This window comes from Canis aureus, chromosome 13, assembly GCF_053574225.1.
Source record: "Canis aureus isolate CA01 chromosome 13, VMU_Caureus_v.1.0, whole genome shotgun sequence".
Classification (NCBI taxonomy): domain Eukaryota; kingdom Metazoa; phylum Chordata; class Mammalia; order Carnivora; family Canidae; genus Canis; species Canis aureus.
Window position 1 is genome coordinate 47,949,633 of NC_135623.1, and position 14,962 is coordinate 47,964,594.

Consider the following 14,962-nt stretch of genomic DNA (forward strand, 5'->3'; position numbering starts at 1 on the left):
GGCTGCCCCCTGAAGTTGTGCAAAGCAATGGCCCTCTCACCAATGATCTGTGAGACTTGGGGGTCCATTACCTCACATCTCTGGGGTTCTATTTTCTCACCTGATGAGAAAACTTCATATGTAATGATACTAAAATCATTGTTGCCACTGTTTCTAAACCCATTATAAGAAAAAGATCTGCCTACTGTTCCGTGTGTGTGCCTTTTCTATAAAGATTGGTCAGAGAGGGATCCCTGGGTGGCGCAGCGGTTTAGCGCCTGCCTTTGGCCCAGGGCGCGATCCTGGAGACCCCGGATCGAATCCCACGTCAGGCTCCTGGTGCATGGAGCCTGCTTCTCCCTCTGCCTATGTCTCTGCCTCTCTCTCTCTCTCCCTATGTGACTATCATAAAAAAAAAAAAAAGATTGGTCAGAGATAGCTACACAATTTGTATGGCACAAAATGAAAATGTGGGACAGGGCCCCTTATTCAATGACAATTAAGAAATTTAAGGTAGTGACAATAGAACATTAAAACAAGTATGGGGCCCTTCTGAGGGTGACACCTTGTATGACTGTCCAGTTACCTGCCCACCAAGTCCCTGATGCTGCCACTATACCATGAACCATGAATAGTCTACTGGGTAAAGTCATACCCACTTAAGAAGGCATGTTTTCTCAGAAAGGAAAGATTTCCTGAGTCAATAAAATGAATAATAGACGGATCCTCAGCACCATAAATGAAAAAAAGAAAAAAAAAAGAAAAGGAAAGAAAGAAAGAAGGAAAGAAAGAAGAAAGGTCTTTGTTTTGGTTGAAGTCCCTTGGGTCTAAATGTCAAAGAGCTTGTGCTGCTGGATGGTGGTGGTTTCTATGTGATGTTCTCCACATCAAGGCAGTCCTGAAACTTGGATAAAATCAGGTCTATGACTATTGAAGGCAGGTAATATTTGTAAAGTAGATTCTCTAAGTTTATATTACTCTCCAGGCTTATTACAAAGACAGAGAAAGGGAGATTCAGCAGAATTATTCTTAGAAATGCACTGTATCTATGTGGAGGGAGTTCTTTGATGAATTTCTAGGGCAGGAGGGTGAGATTCCAAGGGTATATTTAAATAGCAGAGGATGTTTGCTAAACTGCTAAGACAAGGAAAGAAGCGTATATGGCTTCTCAGAGGGTTAAGGGTTGAGAGACCACAAGAAGAAAGGAGAGATGAGACATGAGTGGAGACTGGGCATAGCTAAGGAGATGGCTACTGGCTCCAACATAGGTAGGGAGCTTTGGGATAACAGTGTTCAAGAAGAGGTTTTCCCTCTGTTTGGTATATTTGATCTAAATCCTCATTCCCCTGGGCTCCTGTATAGAATCTTTAGGGGTCTGGATTATGTGGTGCTGTGTTGCGTGTACATATAAGTATGCCTGTGTGCATGATGCTTTCTTGAGAAGGTGAATAGATGCTGATTTTTGTGTATTTGATTCAATGTAAAGGCACAGCAGCGTCTGTGAACAGGACACCCAGGACAGAAGGAACCTGAGGCTGTAGGGTCCTGACAAGCTTCTGAACAATCCCACGCCATGATAATTGGTGAGGGAGGAAGGGGTGTAGCAGTTGGTTTAAAGGAATTTCTTCTAGAACAAAGGGATAAGGAGGAATTCTGCTTATATTTGCATTTTCTTTCCTTGTATTATTCCTGAGTCTTTAGAATTCCAGCTTGGTCTCAAGCTGTAGTACAGGCTATGAAAGAGAAGTTCATATGTTCACACTTGGACCAGAAAGTGAAACAGGGGAGAGGCACCCCATCCACCTCCTAAAGCTAGCACAGTAGTGGCAATTGTTCTTAGTGAAAGATGTTCATGGTGACAGTGAATTTTGGGGATAAGCGTGATGGTTCTATGATCCAACTTCCTTATCCCCACTTGAATGTGAAGATTTTCTCTTTACTAGCATCCATGAAGCATCTACAGTTTTATTTTATTTTTTTTAAAAAAACACCTAATGTCCTTCAATCCATCTGTTGTATATTTGTCTGCATCATGTGTTTGCACTTTGGGGAACCGTAATAAGAGCTATATTTTTGTTCAGTTATATTTCTAAGCATTCTGAAATTTATAAATCTTAAATCATACTATGATACATATCTGTGGAAGCTTCCCCCTAAAATAGAAATGCTGTTATAGATACTACAGAATTAATATTTTTAAAAGTTGATAAATGAGTAAAAGTGCAATTTGGTCATTAAAATTTAACATATTCTGCTCATGTTTCTCATCTACCCAGCTATGTTCTCAGAAGTAATTTTCACATTGTATTTAATGTGTGCTTTTTTGATAGCTTCTTTGATCTGTGTAAGATGATAATTCAGGGAACACATGAATGTGATTTTTGGTGTAGGGAAAAGCACCTTTTCTAATAAGAAGTCATTTCTTAAAAATAGTGTTTCAGTCAAGGTTCTCTGGCTGCAGGGAACAGTTTTCACAGTTCAAATATAGTTCAAACTAATTCAAATATAAGGAGAAATTTTATGGACGTCCAAGGACAGAATAAGAGTAGAAGGAGGGAGTCACAAACTAAGACAAGACTCCTGTGATAATTATAATTCCTTTCATCTCTCCTTATGTTGGATGAAAACTACCTTTCAATTTCCTGCCTTGGTCTATTTATTTATTTTGCCTCAACTCCAGGCTCCTAGATAACACCATGTCTCTGTGGTGGTTTGTGGCTAACAATAGCATTGTAGGTCTAAATGATCTATGTGATAGGTGCTGAGGAGCCCACTCTGCTATAGAATAAGAATGATAGTGCTCAGATTTGCTTGTGGAAGTTTTATTTGGGATGGTGTTGGCAGCACTGAAATCATATCTTCAGAGGTAGAGGAGCTTTTATTAATTCTTGGGGAAGATAATGCAGGAGAGGCTGAAGGAATACAAATGTCATCTGCCTGAGACTGAGCAGAGAAGAAATTGGAGAAGAGAGGATTTTTAATTTTATGAATTTAGCTCTTTCTACTTTGAGCTTTAAAATGGGACAACGTGGATAGAACTGGAGGGTATTATGCTGAGTGAAGTAAGTCAGTCGGAGAAGGACAAACATTATATGTTCTCATTCATTTGGGGAATATAAATAATAGTGAAAGGGAATATAAGGGAAGGGAGAAGAAATGTGTGGGAAATATCAGAAAGGGAGACAGAACGTAAAGACTGCTAACTCTGGGAAACGAACTAGGGGTGGTAGAAGGGGAGGAGGGCGGGGGGTGGGAGTGAATGGGTGATGGGCACTGGGTGTTATTCTGTATGTTAGTAAATTGAACACCAATAAAAAAAATAAAATAAAATAAAATAAAATAAAATGGGACTTTGGGGTTTAACTTTTGGGTTTTCATTTTGCTGGGAATTGAACAATTAGAGGAAGTTTCTGTTATGTAACTTTGGAACAGTCTTCATTGTATTAGTTGGTTTCCTTGTATAACCTCCGGCAAGCTCTACCAGACCACGTGGCTGCGAATGATTGGAGATAAGAAATAGAATAGTGATTCTTTAGCCTATGAAGAAATTGGTCTTGAAGGTAATAAATGTCTTTTTCCAACCCAGAGAACTCTGGGGCAATAGTTGAATGGCACATCTCAGAGATTGAGGAGAGCATGTTGACAGTGGTAGGAACCCAGAAGGTAGGGAGACCAAATGTCCTGGTTTGCTTGGGACTGAATGATTTCCTGGGATATGGGACTTTCAGTGCTAAAATTGCTAAAGTCCCAGGTAAATGAACCAGGTTGGTCAATCTGCCTAAAGGATGGAGCAGATTGGATCTGAAATATAGCTGGACTTTTCCCCTTGATGGTCACAATCATGAAAATGGGGAGGAGACAACTCTGTGGTGGTCCATAGCCCTGGCCTCCTTGCATGATAGTAGTCTCCTAGTGGTTGGACTTCTGATATGGTGGCTGGTTTTTAAAGGGGGGGGAAGACAGAAGCTGCCAGTTCTCCCACGGCCTAGGTTTGACAGTTCAAAAACATTACACCATCACATTCTTTTGGTCAAAGCAGAGACAAAGCCAGCCTAAATTCAGGGGGAGAGGGAAAACTTTCCAACTCTTGATAGATGCAGCAGCATGTACATGCAACACAGAAAGAAAACGGTGATAGGAATCTTTGGAGACTATCTGTTGCAAATATCATTTTGTAAATTATGATGCACCTGGGAATGTAAAATGTTAATGTTGTAAGGGCTCATTGTAGGCCAGATCTGTCTACCTTGAGGTAAATGAGATAGTTTCTCTCCTTAAGAACCTATATTCTAGAAGGAGAGACAGAGATGGAAATACACAGATGTAATACAGCATGATGCCTATCTATTTATATGTACATATACATTTACATATTCATATATAAGATATACAAGTATTATATAGACTTCAGTGATTTTTTTTTTAATTTGGAGGTGGTAGAAAATAACCAGATTTCACAGACAATATAGGGGATTTGAGGGATGAATAGGAGTTTCTGTGGTGTATAGGAAGGGTAAAAGCATACCAGGTATGAGGAAATCATGTACAGTGTTTTGGGAATTAAAGAATGTGGTTTGCACTATAAGATTAAAGCATAAGATGTGAGAGGTGAAAATATAGGACAGGTGGGGAATATAACATGGAGGATCTTGCCTGTCAGGTTGTAGGATCAATGTATTTTAAAGTGAGAGAGTGCTTGAATTAATTTTAGTTTTTTAAAAGTTTACTCTGGGGATCCCTGGGTGGCGCAGCGGTTTGGCGCCTGCCTTTGGCCCAGGGCGTGATCCTGGAGACCCAAGATCGAATCCCACGTCAGGTTCCCGGTGCATGGAGCCTGCTTCTCCCTCTGCCTATGTCTCTGCCTCTCTCTCTCTCTCTCCCTGTGTGACTATCATAAATAAATAAAAATTAAAAAAAAAAAAGAAAAAAAAGTTTACTCTGGCAGCAGTAAATAATAATAACAATGATCATAATAACTAATACCTAGTGGACATTTATTGTTTTCCAGGCACTGTTCTAAGCATTTTAACATCACTTGATATTAAAAGAACCCTAAAAGGTTACCATTACTATCATCTCCATTTTACAGTTGAGGAAACTGAGTCATAGAAAAGACAAATCACTTGCTCAATATCTTATAATCGCTAAAGGGCCAATCCTAAATTTGAAGAGAGGTAGTCTGTCCCTTAACCATCTACTCTGTGGCAGATTGCTCGGTTTTAGGACTGGCTGGAGATGTTTCCACCACTTAGGACACTATTGAAATAATTTAGATGAGTGTTATAATATCCTGAGAAAAGGAAGCAATAGTAGAAAGAGAGCTCCAAATACAGATACAGATGAGCCCCAAAGCTAAGGGAATACAGAAAACAGGATTCAGTGAACAACCAAATACAGAAAGTAAAGAAAGAAAAACTGAGGATGACTTTCAAAGTTCTGGTTTGGGTGAGCTGAAGAATGCCAGTGCCATTGTCAGGAATAAGGAAATGGAAGAGTATGGTTTTGTTTGGAGGGAAAGACAGAGTTCAATTTTGACACTGATTTTGAAGTGCTCATAGAACAACTGAGCAGAGGAGACAGTTGGAAGTTGGGAAAAATTCAATGGAAGAGGTAGTGTTTGCTAGTGCCAAATGCATTAGGAAGGTTAAGGAAGGTGAGGCCTGTGGAGCTACCATTGGATCTGTAAATACAGAGGTCAGCGTGACCTTGACAAGATCAGGGTGAGTGGAGAGGTGGCTGCAGGCCAGACCACTGTGGGTGAAGAGAGGAGGAAGGGAGGAAGTGAAATCAGCAAGGGGTGGCCTAGATTTCCAAGAACTTGCCTGGGAAAGGAGGGAGAAAGATAGAGCAGGAACTACATAGAAAAATGGAGGATAGGGAGGGGGCATGTTGTTGGCTCATTTGTTTTTTTTTTTTTTTTTTAAATGGGTTTATTTTCTGGGTTGTAAGGATCAGAGGGGAGAGACAAAGACTTAAGATTTATGAGGAAGAGGGCACAATGAATACTGGGAGTAACCCAAAAACAGAGGTAAACAAAGGACAGATGGCAGGACATTTCTTCTTTCAAAAGAGGAAGGAAGAAGATAAGAGTGCTAGAGAAGTGGGTCTATTTGTACTTGTGGGGGTAGGGTAGGAGATTGAGAAATGTCATCATCTCTAAGAAGTATTAGCAAGTCATTTGCTTAAGGAAGAGAAGAGGGCTAGGAACCTGGAATAAGAAGGACACTGGAGGTTGAAATAGCACTTTGGTGAATAGGATCATGGGAAGAAAATCACCTTCATGAAGGGTTTGGTTTGTGTTAAGTACTACACTAGATCTTTATGCATAATAACAGTGGTAGTAACTGATACCAACTGGAGGTAGATCCTTTGCAGTTACCCATACAAAGTTGGTCCTCCGTAAATATTAACTGAGTGGTTGCACTTTGCTTTTTGTGGCTCAGTTCACAGGTTAAGCCATTCCTCTCATTGAATCAGTGAATATTAACAATTACTGTGTAAAAACATGAGGCAAGAAGCAAGAACAGGTCCAAGGAAGTTACCATTTGCTAATGACACTTTTATCATTACAGTTATTTATTGAATGATTAGGTTGTCCCCAGCACCAAGCCATTCATATGGGATCATATTTAATCTTCATTAATAGGTTTTAGTTTATGTCCATTTTCTAGATGAGACAAGTGAGGTCAAATTGCTTTCTTAAAGTCACATAGCCCAAAAGGGGTTGCTGGGATTCAAACTGAGATTTGTTTGTCTCCAGGCAATTAAGTCACCAAATTATAGTGCTGACTATATAAGAAAAGTCTTAGGCTCTCAGAAAATAACCTCTCCTTCTCCCTCAGTTTCACTGTCTCTCTGTCTCTTTCACACTCCCACAATTTTGTCAGTGACTCCAACATTGGCTTGATTGATGGCTGTTACCCATCTTAGTAAGACATTCCTGTCTCTCAATTCATCTGTCCTTCCTTTCATCTTAAGTGCACAAGTCTGTTTTCTGGAACTCATTCTTCTTACAACTGCTCCACACAGTTCCAGCAAAATCCACGGGAGTCACTGGAAAGTACAAGGTGTTATGAGACAGCACACTGTATTCCATTTCACCTAAGCAGATGTCAGTGTTCTGATTCGTCTCTCTCTCAATTTCTCTTCTTTCTCCCTCCTGCTTACCTCCCACCCTCATTCTCCGTTCCTTCTCCTCCTCCCTTTCTATAACCAGTTGTCTTACTTGGTTTCTTCACATTGGACCCTACATACAGTTACTTTTGCAAGAAGCTGATTGTTGAACACATGGTGTACCAAGGACTGGGAAATTCTTTTCCATGAAAAAAGTGGGCATGGATCAGCTCTGTGACTACATTCTACATTGGCTCTGCTGGAGGGAAGATACTTTCTGGAAAAACCAGTCAATTTATCCCGCTTCTGGCAGCCTTGCCTTCTCACCAAGCCTGTGGTTAGGTTGCTGGAGCACAAGAGCTGCTGTGAGCCCTTTCTGCATCTGTGGCCATGGAGGTAACAGAGGAAGTGGGAGGCTCCCGTCAGCACCCCAAAGCCATAAGAATGATGCTATGAAGCTACTCTGCAGAGGTGGCTCCTGGGGTCACCAGCTGCCTAGAGCTTTCCAGGGCTTTCAGTGCTCCCTTGGCCTGGAAATACATTCAGGGCAAAGGGCTTGGGCTCCTGCCCCCCACCCCTTTGTGGTATTTGGCTATGTTGAGCTCAAATCCTAGCTCAGCTCTGGCAGAGCTGAGGACTGTATAAGTGAAAAATAGTGGAATGAAACCTCAGAATGCGTTATGACCTTCAAGAAGGTTTGGTTTGGATTGGTTTCTAGAAATGGTCTGGGTTTTTTTGGTCGCAGACTTAATTTTTTTCCAGAATGCATTTTGAACCTCTTCAGAAAGCTGTTCATGACCCCTGAGAAGTATCTGGGGCTCTGGTGGTACCCACTCTGTTCATCACCCTCAACAGTAACAATAGGTACAAAAGAAGGGTAATGTTAGAAGTTATCGTTAAATGAATGTCATGTACCAGGAACTGGACTAAAGAGCATTACAACCACCACCACATGTCACTTTCAAATGGGTCCAGTGAGGAAGGTATGGTTGTGCCCATTGTATTATGATGACACTAAGGCTTAGGGTATTTGATGTCTTGTCCATGTTGCCAGGATAATGGCAGTGTGGACTTTAACATCAGGGTATTGGACTTCAGGTGTGGGCTCTGAACCCTGTATTGTACCCCCTTTCTCCTTCCTTTCCTTCTGTTCTCCTTCTCTGTTTCCCGCTACTGTTTTTGTCCTCCTCTCCCCTCGCCTGTGTTCCTCTCCCCTCCTCCTCTTCTCCTTTCCTCTCCTTTTGTCATTCTTCCCTCTCTCCTTCATTCACCAGGGCAATTAAGGCAATGTTTTTGTAGTGCCTGCTGTAGGCAAACTATTATGCTGTTCAAAAATGAAGAAGATGTGCCAGTGTCAACGAGGAGACCTTTAAACATTGACAGGATAAGATTGGGGCTGGGTTAGTGAATCCGTTCTTCATGGGGAGGCCCTCGAAGCTAGTCTTATTTAAGAACACACCTTCTTTCCTTTGATGTCCAAATGGGGTGCTCAAAAATTTCCGATGGTTAGATCCTAATTAATTAAGAAGAGAAAGAAGTGAGGATATCTCTTGTGAATTGATTGTCATTTGTGGCTTCATGTTTGTGACTGCCACTGCATATTTAAGTTGGGACATTAGGGGATGGAAATCAGTTTAATCTATTCAAGATGGGTCACATGAACCAAGCCAGACCAATCAGAGATCTCTACAGAACTTTTATTGGTATTATCAATAATATCAATAATACTTTTTCTTGGGCCTGGCACTCCACAGTAGGCTTAGGGCTGCCAGTAACCATCTTACTACCATATGAAGAATGTCTGTCTGAAAATAAAGCTAAGAAGAGGTGCCCAGTATTGAGGGAGAAAAAGGACCTCTTAAGAAAAGCATTGGAATGATAGATGTAGCCATGCCCGAAGCTAACATATTATGAATATCCCCTACTTTCTGGAAGTTTACATTATGACACTTTGCTTTTATGAAGACCTGTTACATTAATACCTGTTTTCACTGATTGAAAAAAAATCCAAAGAGAATTTATGAAAAAGTCCATTACTGTACTAATGAGGATCTTTTGTAATAGCAAAGTGGCATAACCCAAACTTTTGGAAAATGGAGATTCTTCCCTTTATGCCATTAAGGCTTACAAAAGGCTTTGTAGGAACAGTCTGTTTTCAGATAATAGGGGAAATCCGTCATTATGTGAGCCAATGCATTCCAAATGTTGCTTAAACTAGTTTGAATTGGGTTTCAGACATTTGCAGACAAAATACTCTAAGCAGATACAGACAGAAAGAAATATAGCGAGTTGGGCATATGGGATGTCTGGGCAAAAGATGGCAAGAAAAGAGAACATTGAGTAGGGCCTTCCTGACCCTGCTCACTGACTTGTACCTAGCACCTAGAACAATGCTTGGCATATGATAGGCACTTTATAAATATCAGTTGATTGAATGAAAGAATTCAGGTTGGATCAGGCGACTTGCAGATCAGATTTAGATATCTTAAGTTTAGAGCATTGTGGTGATATGTCTAGCCATTTGCCATGCTTTTGTATATTTCTTTCAGTTTCCCCTGGGCTTCTAACAAAGTTCTTTTCTTTCTTTTTAGGTTTATTTATGAAGGGAAGGAGGGGAAGAGAAAAGTAGGGGAGACTGTCTTAAGCAGATGCCATGTTAAGCACAGGGCCTCACATAGGGCCCAATCTCATGATCCTGAGATCATGACCTCAGCCAAAACCAAGACTCAGATGCTTAACCAGCTGCACCACCCATGTGCCCTGATAACAAGGTTCCTAAAAAATAAATAAATAAATAAAAATAAAAAATAAAATAAAAAAATTTCAAGCTTGTCAGTTGTGACAAAGTGTCAAAGAAAAGATTTATTCAGTTCTGGGCTAGAAAGAGGAACAGATGCCCTTGGTGGCTGGGTATGGTGAATGAAGTAAGGAAAGGATTTATATAGAACCGTGACATGAAGGTATGGAGAGAGATGGTCTGAGATCCACAATGAAGTACTATCCCTCTCACCCTCTCTCCCTCTTAAAAGCTCTTTTTCCTCCATCCAGTGGAAGATTTTTTATTTGCAGGGTGTGATTGTCTCCCTCAGTTGCTTGAAAACAGCTATCTTTCTCCTTTTTCTTATTTTATGCCTCTCTTTCTTCTTTATGCTACTACCCCCATTATTAACCAGGAGGCTTTTCCCTCTCTCTATTTTCTCTTTTCCTTTCTTCCACTTCAACCCTCCTCCTTAGTGATTGCTTTCAATGACTTGCAAAGGCTGGTCCCCATCGCCATGCCTCTTCAAGCTCATCCCATGCTCTACATCTTTCCTCTGCCTCACCATTATTCCAAATTGTGGTTATATTATGGAACAATGTGGACAGAGGCACATGCATAGATGAAAAGGAGAGAGCTCCTGGAAAGAGTACCAGAACTTGCTGACTCTCTAACACTAGTTGGCTCTGAGCCAAAAGGATTCGAGCATGACCAAAGCATGCTGCACAATTTGCTGCCTTAAAAAAGGTCACCACTCTCTATTAACTAGGGAATGAGTTGGGGCAGTATGGAGGAACACAAAATACAGGGGATCTCACAATACAATAAAAGGCTGAGACAGAGGGAAGAATGGAATCTTTGGAGTTCTTGGAGTTCTAGATTCACATCCCAGTTCTCATCTACAGAAGGGCTGAATTTGGCCAGGGTTCTTAACGTGTTTGTGCCTTAGTTTTTTATTTGTAAAATATAGATAAAATATTTATCTGTAAAATATAGATAATTGTAAAATATAGATATTTGTAAATATAGATAATTGTGACTTTTACCTACCAGGGTTTTTGTGAGGATTAAAAGATTCAATATATTTAAATTACCTCATTAATAATTAAGAGTTGGTAGTTCTTGCCTCCTTTCCTAGTTGCAGAAACAAAGTTTAACAGTAGGACACTTCTCTTCAAGAAGAAATTTCCAGCCAACCACAATTCCCACCACCAAGAGATCTGTGGTAGTTTCTTAGCCTTACAGCTGGGGTTGCAAACCTTAAAACCTCCTGGGGTCAGATAGAGAATGTAAATGATGAAAACTGGTTAGGTTTACTCCGTTACATAGGGTAGTATGGAATAGTGAGGACTGTGGCAAACTGGAGAGCGTTTGCCTCATATAACAGAGAAATCCAACTTCCATCAATTTCCTGTGAGACTGTGGGTCCAGAGTTACCACATCATTCACTGTTTTTTCATGAAAAGCTGAAAGTCTGGATTTTTAATAGTGAAATTTGCTGAATTTTACAATGTTATCAAATTCATTCTGATTAAGAACATCAACAACAAGAAAATACTGTGATGGATCAAAATGCACGCCTTTAGAAATCAAACACATTTTACCTCTTCTTGGCTGTCTGTTTGGAAACTATAGCTCTTCTTTTGGGACCCCTTCTGCTTAGGCTTCTGCATTCTGCTTTCACTAGAAGTCCCCTAATCTCAATGAGCATTTGGTGTGACAAGAGATTTAGCTGGGAAGTTGAGGGTCACAGAAAAATCCCATCACACCATATGTTTCTCTTGCCTCTCTCACTTATACTCTTCACCTTTCTGTCTGCTTCCCCTCCACTGTCTCAGGAATAACTGATTTTTTTTTTTTTTGGTCTTAGCTGATTCGTGAAGCTCTTTTCTTTGAAGCTCTAGCACCAGCTGACATGTTTGCCCCACAGAGATTTTCCTATCCTAAGATTGTCCCCTTAAGACATTTTGCTGTCAAGGCTGGTCCTTCCCCTGAAAGAATCCTCTGGCCTGCTGCGAGGTGGCAGGGGGTGGTAGGGATTATCATTTATATTTTTTACAAATGAATGGACCAATCAGCAAGGAAGGCATGGTTTAATAAAGTACCAAAGGATGTGGTCCATAAGTTGAATGCCATACATCATGGAAGAGAAAGGTCCCTGAACCTGTAGGGGACTTTGGTCTCAAGAACACTTGATGTTCTGTGGCCATCCACACTGACTTACAGAACACTGGGAGAGGCAAACTATAGCAGGTGAATTGCCAAGTCTGTGTTTGTATAGGAATTGTCTAAAAGTTCTTCAGAAAACAGAATGGTGGACATAGGGAGCAAGAACAGAGGCTTAACATCAGAGAGGAAGACTATAGTGGTTATGAGGGTGAGGTTAGAATCCCAAATTGGCCATTTGCAGGTTATATACTCTCTTTGAACCTCAGTTGCCCTTATCTACATATAGGAGAACACAGTACTGTTTCCAATGGTTGTTGAATGAATTTCATGGAAAACTATGTGTAAAGAACCCAGCCTTTGTAGACACTGAGTGCAAGCTTCCTTCCTTCATCTTCTTTTTTATCAAACATTTCTTTGTTTGTTTTGTTTATTTGAGAGAGAGAGAGCAAGAGAGAAAGCATGAGTTGGGGGGAGTGGCTGAGGGACAGGAAGAAGCAGGCTGCACTCTGAGCAGGAAACCTAACCTGGGGCTCAATCCCAGGACCCGAGATATGACCTGAACTGAAGGCAGACAGTCAACCAACTAAGCCATCCAGCTGCCCCCATTTCCTTTCTTGCTAATTCCTTCTCATTCTTCCAGATTCATCATAGGGTTCATGTTATCCCCTTCAAGTTGCTTTCCTTGGACTCTCCTTCATTTCTTCCACGCTAGGTTAGTATTCTACTCTTCTCCACCCCCCAGACTTCCTGGAATACCATGTGTATATATCATACATGGATATAGCATCGAATGGCCTGCTTTTATTTCTGGATCTTCTTGAATGCTAGGAACCATCTCACATTTACCTTTGTCTCTCCAGGTCCTGGCATAGAGCTACATAAGTAATAAAAACTCATTAAATGTTTCCTGAACTAGGGGCTCTGAAGTGAGGAGAAGATTGTCTTAGGTAACTAGATAAACTTATGATTTAGCAAAACCATACAAAATATTTTTGAAAAGGGGGTTTAAAGAATTTATATTTTTCTCTATCTACGTTATTACCCTACATCAGTGCTTGGTCAAGCTCTAGCATTTGTGGAGGACATTAATAAAGGCAAGCATGGAGTTTAACCTGGTGTCAACTTGAAAGTTTGGTCAAGATCTCAGGGAAGGAGAACTGAGTGGGAAGGAGAATGCTTGTTTCCCTTGTGGAAAATGTCTTTGAGGGATGGCAATTAAAGACCCAGTGTACTTGAAAGTGTCTCTTCCAATTTGAAAATAAACTAAGCTTCCTGAGCTGCTTTTGGAAAACCAAAGCTTGGAGGATTTTTCTGACTTTCATCCTGCCTGTGTCAGCATTTGGAAGAGAAACAGAGAACAATTAACAATTAAAAGGAACCAACTGTATTAGCAATCAGTAGATTTGGGGGAGAGGGAGACAGAAAGGCTAATGACTCTAACTTTTTAATTTTGCGAAGCCTAAAGAATTATGGAATTACCTAGAACTTAAGCTTTTCATCTTTTTTCATTTGATCTCTAGCCAAGTAACTACTGTAGGATATTTTAATATTCTCTGAATCGTCAATAATAACGCTCATAATGTGATAGTTAAATGCACTTGAAATTTTGATGAGATCATCAATAATATCTCTTGTCAGTGACTTAACTCTAGTTAATAACTTCCTTGTGACTTTTGTCAAGTAGATTTTCCTGGGGGATATTAATTTCCAAAAGTTTATAGATGTCCTTCAATTGTTAGCCAGTGACAGAAATAGCTTTTCTGCTGTGGCATGTTTTGAGGTTTTGCCCTTACTTCTAAGAAAAAGGCGATAATTGTGTAGACCAACTACTCATCTTTGTTTGGCATCAAGCTTTAACCTAAAACCTGAAGTAATATTTTCTAAAAAGAATAGTTTCATGTAATTTTCACAACAGCATGCCAACACCAACTATTCTAAAATGGCAGCCTGTTATTTTACGAGTTATATAAGTCTAATAGAGGAGAAAAAATCCTCTTACCGCCTCTCTTTGGGAACAGTTTCTTAGAATTTTTTTGACTAATAGGAGATCACGTCAGTATGCTCATTTCTCATCTTCTGCAGCTCACGCCACACAACCAATCCAAACCCACTTCCATTCCAGAGCCAACCCCAGAGTTTTCAAAGTGAACTGTATTTGTATCTGTTCTGTGGTGGGGAGGGAAAGCTTGAGAAAGGGTCAGCAGAGAATTGTTCATCAAATCCTAGAACTGTTGAGCAGTGGGGCACCCGTCGACATTGGAAAGAAGTATTTCAGGGCAAGAAAGAGAGAGCAGTGCTATACATTGAATAATGATTCAGAATCTGTCACTTTGCATAGGAACCTCAGCCTTGGTGCCAAGCCCACACACATTTTTGTTGAGTGGATGAATGTAATAAATTGAGCCAAGCAGGGTTTGGATAAAATTACAGATGATTGATATGTAACTGATTAGAAAGAGGAATTCAGTTTCTCTTAGGTTATAGACCGTCTACTTCTTTCTCCTCTCGTCTTCCTCTCCTAATTATGTGAATTACTGGAAAGACTCTTGCCCCTGGAACCAGGAGAATCTTTTCCACTATTATGTTCTTAGAAAACATAAACATATATTCTTTGAAATTTCTTCTTAAAAAAAAAAAAAACTGAAAGAGAACTTTGTACATGATCCCTAATGTCCTTTTACCATGCAGCCCAGAAAAGAGCTGTCCCTTAATCCAGTTCTTTGCTCCAAATGTAGTAGAAAAGAAGCAAAGGGTTGGGTTAAGAGATAGCCCAGCATTCTGGGCTGCATGGTCCTGTTGGGAGAGAGGACACATTCAGAAATAGAGAAATAATGGTACAAACGAATATATACTGAAGTCCAAACAATGAGCAGGTCTATATTCATCACCAGGAGGTGAGACATCCCTCTTGCTCCACTCTGCTTGTTCTTCCAGGCCATTGTT

General features: G+C 40.4%; 1 protein-coding gene across 6 annotated transcripts in view; it reads left to right on the plus strand.

Annotated features, from left to right (window-relative positions):
• Positions 1 to 14,962, plus strand: part of LOC144282446 (uncharacterized) — a 139,822-nt gene that overhangs the window by 45,911 nt on the left and 78,949 nt on the right. The window contains exon 6 of one of the 6 annotated variants that reach the window (XR_013350884.1): positions 9,684 to 9,863. The exons of the other annotated variants lie outside the window; for them this stretch is intronic. The gene's annotated coding sequence lies outside the window, so the exon portion shown is untranslated. Of the gene's footprint in view, positions 1 to 9,683; positions 9,864 to 14,962 lie in introns of those variants that run through there. 6 annotated transcript variants of the gene reach the window in all.